Source organism: Ailuropoda melanoleuca, chromosome 14 (genome assembly GCF_002007445.2).
Source record: "Ailuropoda melanoleuca isolate Jingjing chromosome 14, ASM200744v2, whole genome shotgun sequence".
NCBI classification, from domain to species: Eukaryota; Metazoa; Chordata; class Mammalia; order Carnivora; family Ursidae; genus Ailuropoda; species Ailuropoda melanoleuca.
Genome location: NC_048231.1, coordinates 73,256,611 through 73,267,760, shown reverse-complemented (window position 1 = coordinate 73,267,760; position 11,150 = coordinate 73,256,611).

Here is an 11,150-nt window from a genome sequence, read left to right as displayed (position 1 = left end):
TTACCAATCACACATTTTAATTCCCTTTCTTTATCTTAACGATTTTGGTCATTCTTTAGCATTATTGATATCTCTTCAAAGTGAGCCACTGCTTATTTTTTCTTGATCAATTTTCACTCTCCGTTGTACCAAGTCCTCTATCATATTTTTCTAAAACTTGACTCAACAGTTTTAAGAAGCCATTCCATTTTTATTCCCACCCTTCTACTCAGTGTCTTTCAATGGTTATACACTCAGTTTGAGTAGTTTTTATTAATTTACACTTAACATCCTATAACATACACATTTTTGGTGTAAATGGTTTGTCATGCTAAATATGGTACTTTCTTACTTAATGGAAGGTACTCAAACTACACAACACACTACCTCATCCTTTGTCTAAACTTTAGCAAAATACTCATCCCAATTATTGTTGCTATTAGCATTAGTGATAGCAATTAACAACCAATGATATCCTTAATATGGTATTATTATATTTGTATTGACCATGGTATGGTCTGTTTTTTTGTACTTTTATAGATCCAAGTATAGTGCTGTTGACCACACTTTATCTCAGTGTTAAACACCAAGTCTACAGGTCACTTCTTCTTTCATGATGATATAATTGGTATGCTGCATCATCTGTTTAACTATATTGTAAATCAATAAATCAACATAATAGACACAAATGTTTAAACTTCTTGCTAGAATCACATGTGGGACATTGAGTGACTCTGGTGAATGTTTCTTCATCTATTTAAGCTTTTATTATTAGTCCAGAAGACTGAGAATTGATCAGAGAAAGAACAAAAAGATGACCTGGTATATATCAAATGAAACACAAATGAGAAAGGTGTAAGAGACGTTTAAAAGACCTTCTACGTGCATTTTTCCCCTTATGATCTAATCTCAGTCTCCATATCTGATATCATGTAAATATCCTCATTTCCTCTGTATCTCTGGGTTCCACTCACAACCCTTGACCTCCCTGTATTACTTTACCATGGTGTAAATGCCAGCACTAATGCATAGCTCATAGGACGTTCTACTCCAATAATATAAAGAACTTCTCTCACAAATTAGCACACTACATATATTCATAATGAGCAGTTTTTTCAGGTCGCTTATTTCCTGGGGAGGCAGTGTATAAAAAGGGAGAACTAGTAGAGGTCCTCTGATCTCCTACACGTCCTCTTAAGGAGGATGTTATTGGCTATGAGAACAGTAACTCTCTTAGATAAATCTTGATCACTACTGGATTGCCACCTTTAATGCCTCGTCCCAGCACAGTGTCAGAGTTGAGCCAAATCTCAAAACATCCCATGAGCTAGACTATACAGTTGTTTACATCAGTTCTTTCTAGGGTTCCAAATTCAAAAATCGTCTTCTTTTTTCTTTTCTTTTTCCTCTTATTTATTAATTCTAATGTTATAAGAAGTTGGCATCAACTCATAATTGAGCCTTGTTCCCAAAAATTGTTAAATCAAAATAATATCCCATTCACAGAATAACTTTCAGGAGAGGGGGCTGGTTTACTGGTTCATATGCTTTATCTTACAAGTACAGTAAAATATATGAATAATAACCACAGAGACAAAAGTACAGGCTGATAAGTATCCATATGTTTGTACTCTTTTTAAAAATCCAGACTAGGGGCACCTAGGTGGCTCAGTCAGTTAAGCGACTGCCTTTGGCTCAGGTCATATTCCTAGGGTCCTGTGATCAAGCCCCACATTGTCCTCCCTGCTCAATGGGGAGCCTGGTTCTCCCTCTGCCTGCCACTCCCCCTGTGTTCTCTCGCTGTCTCTCTCTCTGTCAAATAAAAAAAATAAAAAAATAAAAATCCAGACTATATATACATTATATATGCATTCTCATTTTTTAAAAAAATTTCTATGATCTTCATTTTCTGGTTGGGACTATTAGATGATCCCATTTTTATTTTTATTTGTTTTATTTTTAAAAGATTTTTATTATTTTTATTTAGTTGAGAGAGAGAAAGAGAGGGAGAGAGCACAGCAGGGGGAGTGACAGAGGGAGGGTGAAGCAGACTCCCCACTGAGCAGGGAGCCCAATGGGGGGCCTGATCCCAGGACCCTGTGATCATGACCTGAGCCAAAGGCAGACACTTAACCGACTGAGCCACCCAGGTGCCCCTAGATGATCATATTTTTAAAAATGCCTTTATAGGAGTTCTGTTTATAAAATAACAGAATAGATGAATAAAAATAACAATAATGATAATAATAATAAAAAAGAACTTCCCACTGAAAACAACTAGAAAATTGTACCAAATATAAAACTAAAAATGATTAGGAGGCCCCAGAAAGCATGTATATATATATATATATATATATATAGCCCAAAATCTGTGAAAAGGAAACCCAGAGAGATAATACCACTTTTCAGCCAGAAATAGACTGGTCTGACAAAAATTTAATCTCAGATTAAAATCACCTTCATCTCTGATAAAAGTGAAGTTGTTTAGAATTGCTAGTTCCCATACAGTTATGTGAATTAAACGTAAATATTTTCTAGTGGAAAATAACACCTTCACCTCAAAGTATCTCTATACAATGGCTAGTATTCAATCAAAAATAATCAGGAAAATGAAAGATAACATAACCAATTTAAAAACCAAGAGAAGCTAGCCTTTGTAAACAAACAGGATATCCACAATAGAGTTAATGGTCATGAACTGTAAAATAAGTAGGCTTAATATATTCAAGAACAAAAAAAAAGTATTGCAGAAAACAAAAAAGCTACACATTTGACCCAAAAGGAAAATTCTATATCCGAAAAACAGACAATTTTATCAGAGAACTGGACTATACCTACATACATACATATAACATACATGCATGTAAATGGAAATCCTGGGAATGAAAAATAAATAAATAAAAACTTAAAAGTTTAATAAATAATCCTAATAGCAGATTAGATACAGGAGAAAAAGAATTATAGGATTGATCGTTAGAAAATACTGAAGTTTAAAAGATGAATAGAAAATTTAAAAGATCATAAGAAGAATATGCAACTTGGTGAAATACTCTAACATGTAAATAATTGGAGTCCCAGAAAAAAGAGAATGGGCTGGGAGCAATTTTTGGGGAAAATCTGGCTGAGAATTTTCCAAAACTATTTCAAGAAATCAAATTGATGATTCAAGAAATGCTACAAACAGAAAATCAAACAGAATAAATAAAAAGAAAGAAAAGAAAATACGAGCTACAGCATATTACAATATCAGAAAACCAAAGACAAAGAGAAAAATTGTGAAAGCAGCCAGAAGGAAAATAAATCCATTACCCTCAAAAGAGCAATAATAAGACATATAGCTGATTTTAAAGAAGAAATGATGACAAGAGCTGAAAGAAAATAACTGACAAGCTAGGATTTTTTATGAAGCAAAAATATCTACCAGAAACGAGAAAATGTATTGCCAACAGACCTGTGCTAAGAATATGCTAAAGGGACTTCTTCAGGCAGAAAGAGATGATTGATGGCAGTATCTGATAATGTAAAAAGGATAGAAGATCTCTGAAAAGGTAAACCTGCTGGTTACTCCAAATTAGTATTGGTAATTTGGAGAATGGATCAGCAAAATTTTCCATCATGGGTTAGCTGGCAAATATTTTAGGCTTTGCAGGCCACATGTGGCCTCTTTTGTATATTTTTCCTTCTTTTCACTAAACATTTTAAAAAATACATTAAAAATATTCTTAATTCACACACCATTGATAAACAAACTGGAGCCTAGATCTGGCTCATATGCTGTAGTTTCCTGAACCCTGATTAAAGCAACAACAGTATAGTGTAGGATACAAAATTTAAGCAGGATTAAAATATAGGAAAAAATCGTTAAAATGCAGAAGGAAAAATGGAGTTAAGATAGTTTAATGTTCTTATATTTTCTAGTAAGTGGTGAAAGTTCCAGTTTAAGGTAGATTTGTAGAAGTCAATTATGTACACTGCAATAACTAAGACACTAAGATAATATTAAAATTATTTGCAATTAATAAATGAATACAGGTTAAAATGGTATAATAAAAATAATTGATTAACCCAATGGAAAAAGAATCATTTGTGATATAAATAGAAAATAAATAGTAATGTGAAGTTAAATCACATAATACAAGCAATCATTAAATCATGATTTAATCATAAATTATAATCATTAAATATAAATGGATTTAAGCTCCAATTAAATCATAAATATTGTCAGACAATAGTTAAATAAATATATATATATATACTATGGAGAAGAGAAAAATCTCAAATATAAAGATACATTCATGTTCATTACTTTGAATTCATGCCCCAAAAACATTGTAACTCATGCCTAACAAAGCTTATTTAAGACATGTATCTTTTTTGTAAGGCACACCACAGTCTAATCGTACTTAGTAACATTCAACACACATTAGCAGTAAGCTTGAGGGCAATTTTAAACAATAAAATCACCCCAAAAAGCACAAAAATGCAAAAAGCATGGTACCAAATAGATGCAGAAAGACACTTGTTTATGGTATGAGAGGTGAGACAAGAAGGCAGAGTATCATCTTGTTCCATCTTATCCGGGAATGTATGTGTTGGTGTTTCAAATTTTTCTCCACTTATTCACAAGTGAACATGAATGAGCCACAAGTATTCATTTAAGTGTTACAAATAAATATCAGTGAGGAGGTGAATTCCTAAACATGGAATCTGTGAATAATGAGAACTGGCTGTACATACACATACACACCTATTTTCAGATCAACTATTTCAGTTGATAAGTAAAATTAGAAAGGTTGTTGAATACATAGGGGAGTTACAAAAATAGTTTTTCTAAATAACACTGAACAGCAATTAAAAAATATTTTAAAGCCATGCTATTTTCAACAGTCTTAACAAAAAACCACATACTTATGAAGAAACCTATTTGAAAGATGTGCAAGACCTTTTCACACAAAATATAAAATATTATTACACTAATGAATTGGAAATGGCCATATTTTCAAGAAGCAAAATCTCTATTAATTGATGTACATATTCAATGTAGTTAGGCCATCTCAATACAAAATTTTAGCAGGTTATTTCTGTGGGAAATAATAAGCCTTTTTAAAAGTATGTATAGAAATACAAAGGGCCAAGAAGACTCAAGATTTCTAACACTGAAATATGGAACTAAGATGAAGATTCTACACTATAAGATAACCAAGCCTTCTTAGAAGGCTGCAATCATTATTTAGTATAATGTGATGTCAGCATAAAATCAGAGAAGTTGGCCATTGAAATGGGGATAGAGAGGTCAGATTCAAATTCACACCTGATTTATGAAAAGTTAGTACCACAGGACAGACAGGAAAAGGCAACCTTTTCAATAAATGAGTAAAATGAATCCGTACATTAAAATTTAGAACTTCTCTTTACCAAAAGACACAGTTAATAAAGTGGAAATGCAAGCCACAGAGTGGGAAAAGATCCCTATAATACATATATTCAACAAAGAACTGGTATTCTTAATACAGAAATTATTTATACATAAATTTATAATGAATAAAGAAAAGACTGACAGCCTATTCAAAATACCAGTGAAAGACTTAACAAGGCAATTCACAAAGAAAAAAAAAAGCCTATCTTAATGGCCAACAGAGATAACAAAAGGCATTTTGCAATGCCTAGAAATGAAGGAAAAGTAATTTAAGCCATAATGATATGCCATCACACATTGGCCACCATGGCTACAGTTGAAAAGACTGACAACAATGTACTGTTGGTGAGGATGTGGGTTAGCTAGAACTGTAATAAACTTCTAGAGAGTGCAGACTTGAACAACCATTTTTGGGAATCCATCTATAATTATCTACCAACCTGAATAAATGCCTACCAAATGAAGCTACCTACCTATGTCTAGGTATTTACCCAACAGAAATGCATTCACATGCCAGAATGCATTCCCATTCTACACCACAGGAAAGATACCAGGATATTAACAGAAATAGTTTTCATGGGAACCTGAGCCTGGAAGCTACTCAAATGTCCATCAATAGTAGCAGTGATTAAAAGAAAAAGTCTGGAAGAGGGGTTAAGATGGAGGAGGAGTAGGGGACCCCTTTTTCAGCTGGTCCCCTGAATCGAGTTGGATAGGTATCAGACCAGCCTGAACATCCACGGAATCAGCCTGAGACACAGGAAGATACATCTGAATCTCTACAAATGAACATCTCCAGCGCTGAGTATTGAGGTCCAAAGCGGGGAGCCGTGAAACCGCGCACAGAGACCGGAAGATAAACGGAAGGGGGAGGGAACTGGTGCGTTTGGGCGCCGGGAAGCGGTAGCCACCTGCACGGGGAAGCGGGCGAACTTTAAGATGGCACCCGCGAGAGAGCAGACTGAGACTGTGAGCTGGGGAGCGCGCGCCACCAGACTTCTCACGGAACTCCGGTGTGCTCACTGGAACCAGACTGAGACCGGGAGCTCCGGAGCACACGGGGGCGGCTGGGGGCTGGCGGCTGGTGGCTGGCGGCTGGCGTATCCAACAAGTGGATATGACAATTATAAATATATATGCCCCCAACAGGGGAGCAGCAAGATACACACGCCAACTCTTAACCAGAATAAATAGACATATAGATAAAAATACATTAATAGTAGGGGACCTCAACACCCCACTATCAGAAATAGACAGAACACCCATGCAAACTCGACAAAGAAACAAAGGCTTTGAATGCCATACTCAATGAGTTGGACCTCATAGATATATATAGAACACTACACCCCAGAACAAAAGAATACTCATTCTATTCTAATGCCCATGGAACATTCTCGAGAATAGACCATGTTCTGGGACACAAAACAGGTCTCAACCGATACCAAAAGACTGAAATTATCCCATGCATTTTCTCAGACCACAATGCTCTGAAATTGGAACTCAACCACAAGGAAAAATTTGGAAGAAACTCAAACACTTGGAGACTAAGAACCATCCTGCTCAGGAATGACTCGATAAACCAGGAAATCAAAAATCAATTTAAACAATTTATGGCGACCAACTAGAATGAAAACACAATGGTCCAAAACCTATGGGATACTGCAAAGGCAGTCCTAAGGGGGAAATACATAGCCATCCAAGCTCACTCAAAAAGAATAGAAAAATCTAAAATGCAGTTTTTATATTCTTACCTCAAGAAGCTGGAACAGCAACAGAGGGACAGGCNATCACTCAAAAAGAATAGAAAAATCTAAAATGCAGTTTTTATATTCTTACCTCAAGAAGCTGGAACAGCAACAGAGGGAAGGCCTAACCCATGCACGAGGAAAAGGTTGACCAAGATTAGAGCAGAAATCAACAAATTAGAAATCAGGGGTACAATAGAGCAGATCAACAGAACTAGAAGCTGGTTCTTTGAAAGAATTAATAAAATTGACAAACCTCTGGCAAGACTTATCCGAAAGAATAGAGAAAGGACCCAAATTAATAAAATTATGAATGAAAAAGGAGAGGTCACAACCAACACCAATGAAATTGGAAGGATTATTAGAAACTTTTATCAACAGCTATATGCCAAAAAACTAAACAATCTGGAAGAGATGGAGGCCTTCCTGGAAACCTATAAACTACCAAGACTGAAACAGGAAGAAATTGATTTTTTAAATGGGCCAATTAATTATGAAGAGATTGAGTCAGTGATGAACAATCTTCCAAAAAATAAAACTCCAGGCCCGGATGGTTTTCCTGGGGGATTCTACCAAACATTCAAAGAAGAAATAATACCTATTCTCCTAAAGCTATTTCAAAAAATAGAAACAGAAGGAAAGCTACCAAACTCATTCTATGAGGCTAATATTACCTTGATCCCCAAACCAGGCAAAGACCCCCTCAAAAAGGAGAATTACAGACCGATTTCTCTAATGAATATGGATGCCAAAATCCTCAACAAGATCCTTGCTAATAGAATCCAACAGTACATTAAAAGGATTATCCATCATGACCAAGTGGGATTCATACCTGGGATGCAAGCATGGTTCAACACTCGCAAATCAATCAATGTGATACATCATATCAACAAGAAAAGACTCAAGAACCATATGATCCTCTCAATTGATGCAGAAAAAGCATTTGATAAATTACAGTATCCTTTCCTGATTAAAACCCTTCAGAGTGTAGGAATAGAGGGTACATTTCTCAAGCTCATAAAAGCCATCTATGAAAAGCCTACTGCAAGCATTATTCTCAATGGGGAAAAGCTGGAAGCCTTTCCCTTAAGATCAGGAACACGACAAGGATGCCCACTCTCGCCACTATTATTCAACATAGTACTAGAAGTCCTTGCAACAGCAATCAGAAGACAAAAAGGGATCAAAGGTATCCAAATCGGCAAAGAAGAAGTCAAACTGTCTCTCTTTGCAGATGACATGATACTCTATATGGAAAACCCAAAGGAATCCACTCCCAAACTATTAGAAGTTATAGAACAATTCAGTAAGGTGGCAGGATACAAAATCAATGCCCAGAAATCAGTTGCATTTCTATACACGAATAACGAGACTGAAGAAAGAGAAATTAGGGAATCCATCCCATTTACAATAACACCAAAAACCATGCGTTACCTTGGAATTAACTTAACCAGAGACGTAAAGGACCTATATCCTAGAAACTATAGATCACTTTTGAAAGATATTGAGGAAGACATAAAAAGATGGAAAAATATTCCATGCTCATGGATTGGAAGAATTAANATACAGCAAATATTATTCTCAATGGGGAAAAGCTGCAAGCCTTTCCCTTAAGATCAGGAACACGACAAGGATGCCCACTCTCGCCACTATTATTCAACATAGTACTAGAAGTCCTTGCAACAGCAATCAGAAGACAAAAAGGGATCAAAGGTATCCAAATCGGCAAAGAAGAAGTCAAACTGTCTCTCTTTGCAGATGACATGATACTCTATATGGAAAACCCAAAGGAATCCACTCCCAAACTATTAGAAGTTATAGAACAATTCAGTAAGGTGGCAGGATACAAAATCAATGCCCAGAAATCAGTTGCATTTCTATACACGNCATACAAAATCAATGCTCAGAAATCAGTTGCATTTCTATACATGAATAATGAGACTGAAGAAACAGAAATTAGGGAATCCATCCCATTTATAATAGCACCAAAAACCATACGCTACCTTGGAATTAACTTAACCAGAGACATAAAGGATCTATATTCTAGAAACTATAAATCACTCTTGAAAGATATTGAGGAAGACATAAAAAGATGGAAAAATATTCCATGCTCATGGATTGGAAGAATTAACATAGTTAAAATGTCCATACTACCCAGAGCAATCTACACTTTCAATGCTATCCCGATCAAAATACCGAGGACATTTTTCAAAGAACTGGAACAAATAGTCCTTAAATTTGTATGGAACCAGAAAAGGCCCCGAATCTCCAAGGAACTGTTGAAAAGGAAAAACAAAGCTGGGGGCATCACAATGCCGGATTTCGAGCTGTACTACAAAGCTGTGATCACAAAGACAGCATGTTACTGGCACAAAAACAGACACGTAGAACAGTGGAACGGAAAAGAGAATCCAGAAATGGATCCTTGGCTCTTTGGGCAACTAATCTTTGATAAAGCAGGAAAAAACATCTGGTGGAAAAAAGACAGTCTCTTCAATAAATGGTGCTGGGAAAATTGGACAGCTACATGCAAAAGAATGAAACTTGACCACTCTCTCACACCATACACAAAAATAAACTCCAAATGGATGAAAGACCTCAATGTGAGACAGGAATCCATCAAAATTCTAGAGGAGAACATAGGCAACAACTTCTATGACATCGGCCAGAGCAACCTTTTTCACGACACATCTCCAAAGGCAAGAGAAATAAAAGATAAAATGAACTTATGGGACTTTATCAGGATAAAGAGCTTCTGCACAGCCAAGGAAACAGTCAAAAAAACTAAGAGACAGCCCACGGAATGGGAGAATATATTTGCNATCGATGTGAGACAGGAATCCATCAAAATCCTAGAGGAGAACATAGGCAGCAACTTCAACGACATCGGCCAAAGCAACCTTTTTCATGACACATCTCCAAAGGCAAGAGAAACAAAAGATAAAATGAACNAGAAATAAAAGATAAAATGAACTTATGGGACTTTATCAGGATAAAGAGCTTCTGCACAGCCAAGGAAACAGTCAAAAAAACTAAGAGACAGCCCACGGAATGGGAGAATATATTTGCAAAGGACACCACAGATAAAGGACTGGTATCCAAGATCTACAAAGAACTTCTCAAACTCAATACATACATGAGAAACAAATAAATCAGAAAATGGGCAGAAGATATGAACAGACACTTCTCCAATGAAGACATACAATTGGCTAACAGACACATGAAAAAATGTTCAAAATCATTAGCCATCAGGGAAGTTCAAATCAAAACCACACTAAGATACCACCTTACGCCAGTTAGAATGGCAAAGATAGACAAGGCAAGAAACAACAATTGTTGGAGAGGATGTGGAGAAAGGGGATCCCTCCTACATTGTTGGTGGGAATGCAAGTTGGTACAGCCACTCTGGAAAACAGTGTGGAGGTCCCTTAAAAAGTTAAAAATTGAACTACCCTATGACCCAGCCATTGCACTACTGGGTGTTTACCCCAAAGATACAGACGTAGTAAAGAGANACGCCAGTTAGAAAGGCAAAAATTAACAAGACAGGAAACAGCAATTGCTGGAGAGGATGTGGAGAACGGGGATCCCTCCTACATTTTTGGTGGGAATGCAGGTTGGTGCAGCCACTCTGGAAAACAGTGTGGAGGTCCCTTAAAAAGTTAAAAATTGAACTACCCTATGACCCAGCCATTGCACTACTGGGTGTTTACCCCAAAGATACAGACGTAGTAAAGAGAAGGGCCATATGCACCCCAATGTTCATAGCTGCATTGTCCACAATAGCCAAATCATGGAAGGAGCCGAGATGCCCTTCAACAGATGACTGGATTAAGAAGCTGTGGTCCATATATACAATGGAATATTACTCAGCTATCAGAAAGAACGAATTCTCAACATTTGCTGCAACATGGACGGCACTGGAGGAGATAATGCTAAGTGAAATAAGTCAAGCAGAGAAAGACAATTATCATATGATTTCTCTCATCTATGGAACATAAGAACTAGGA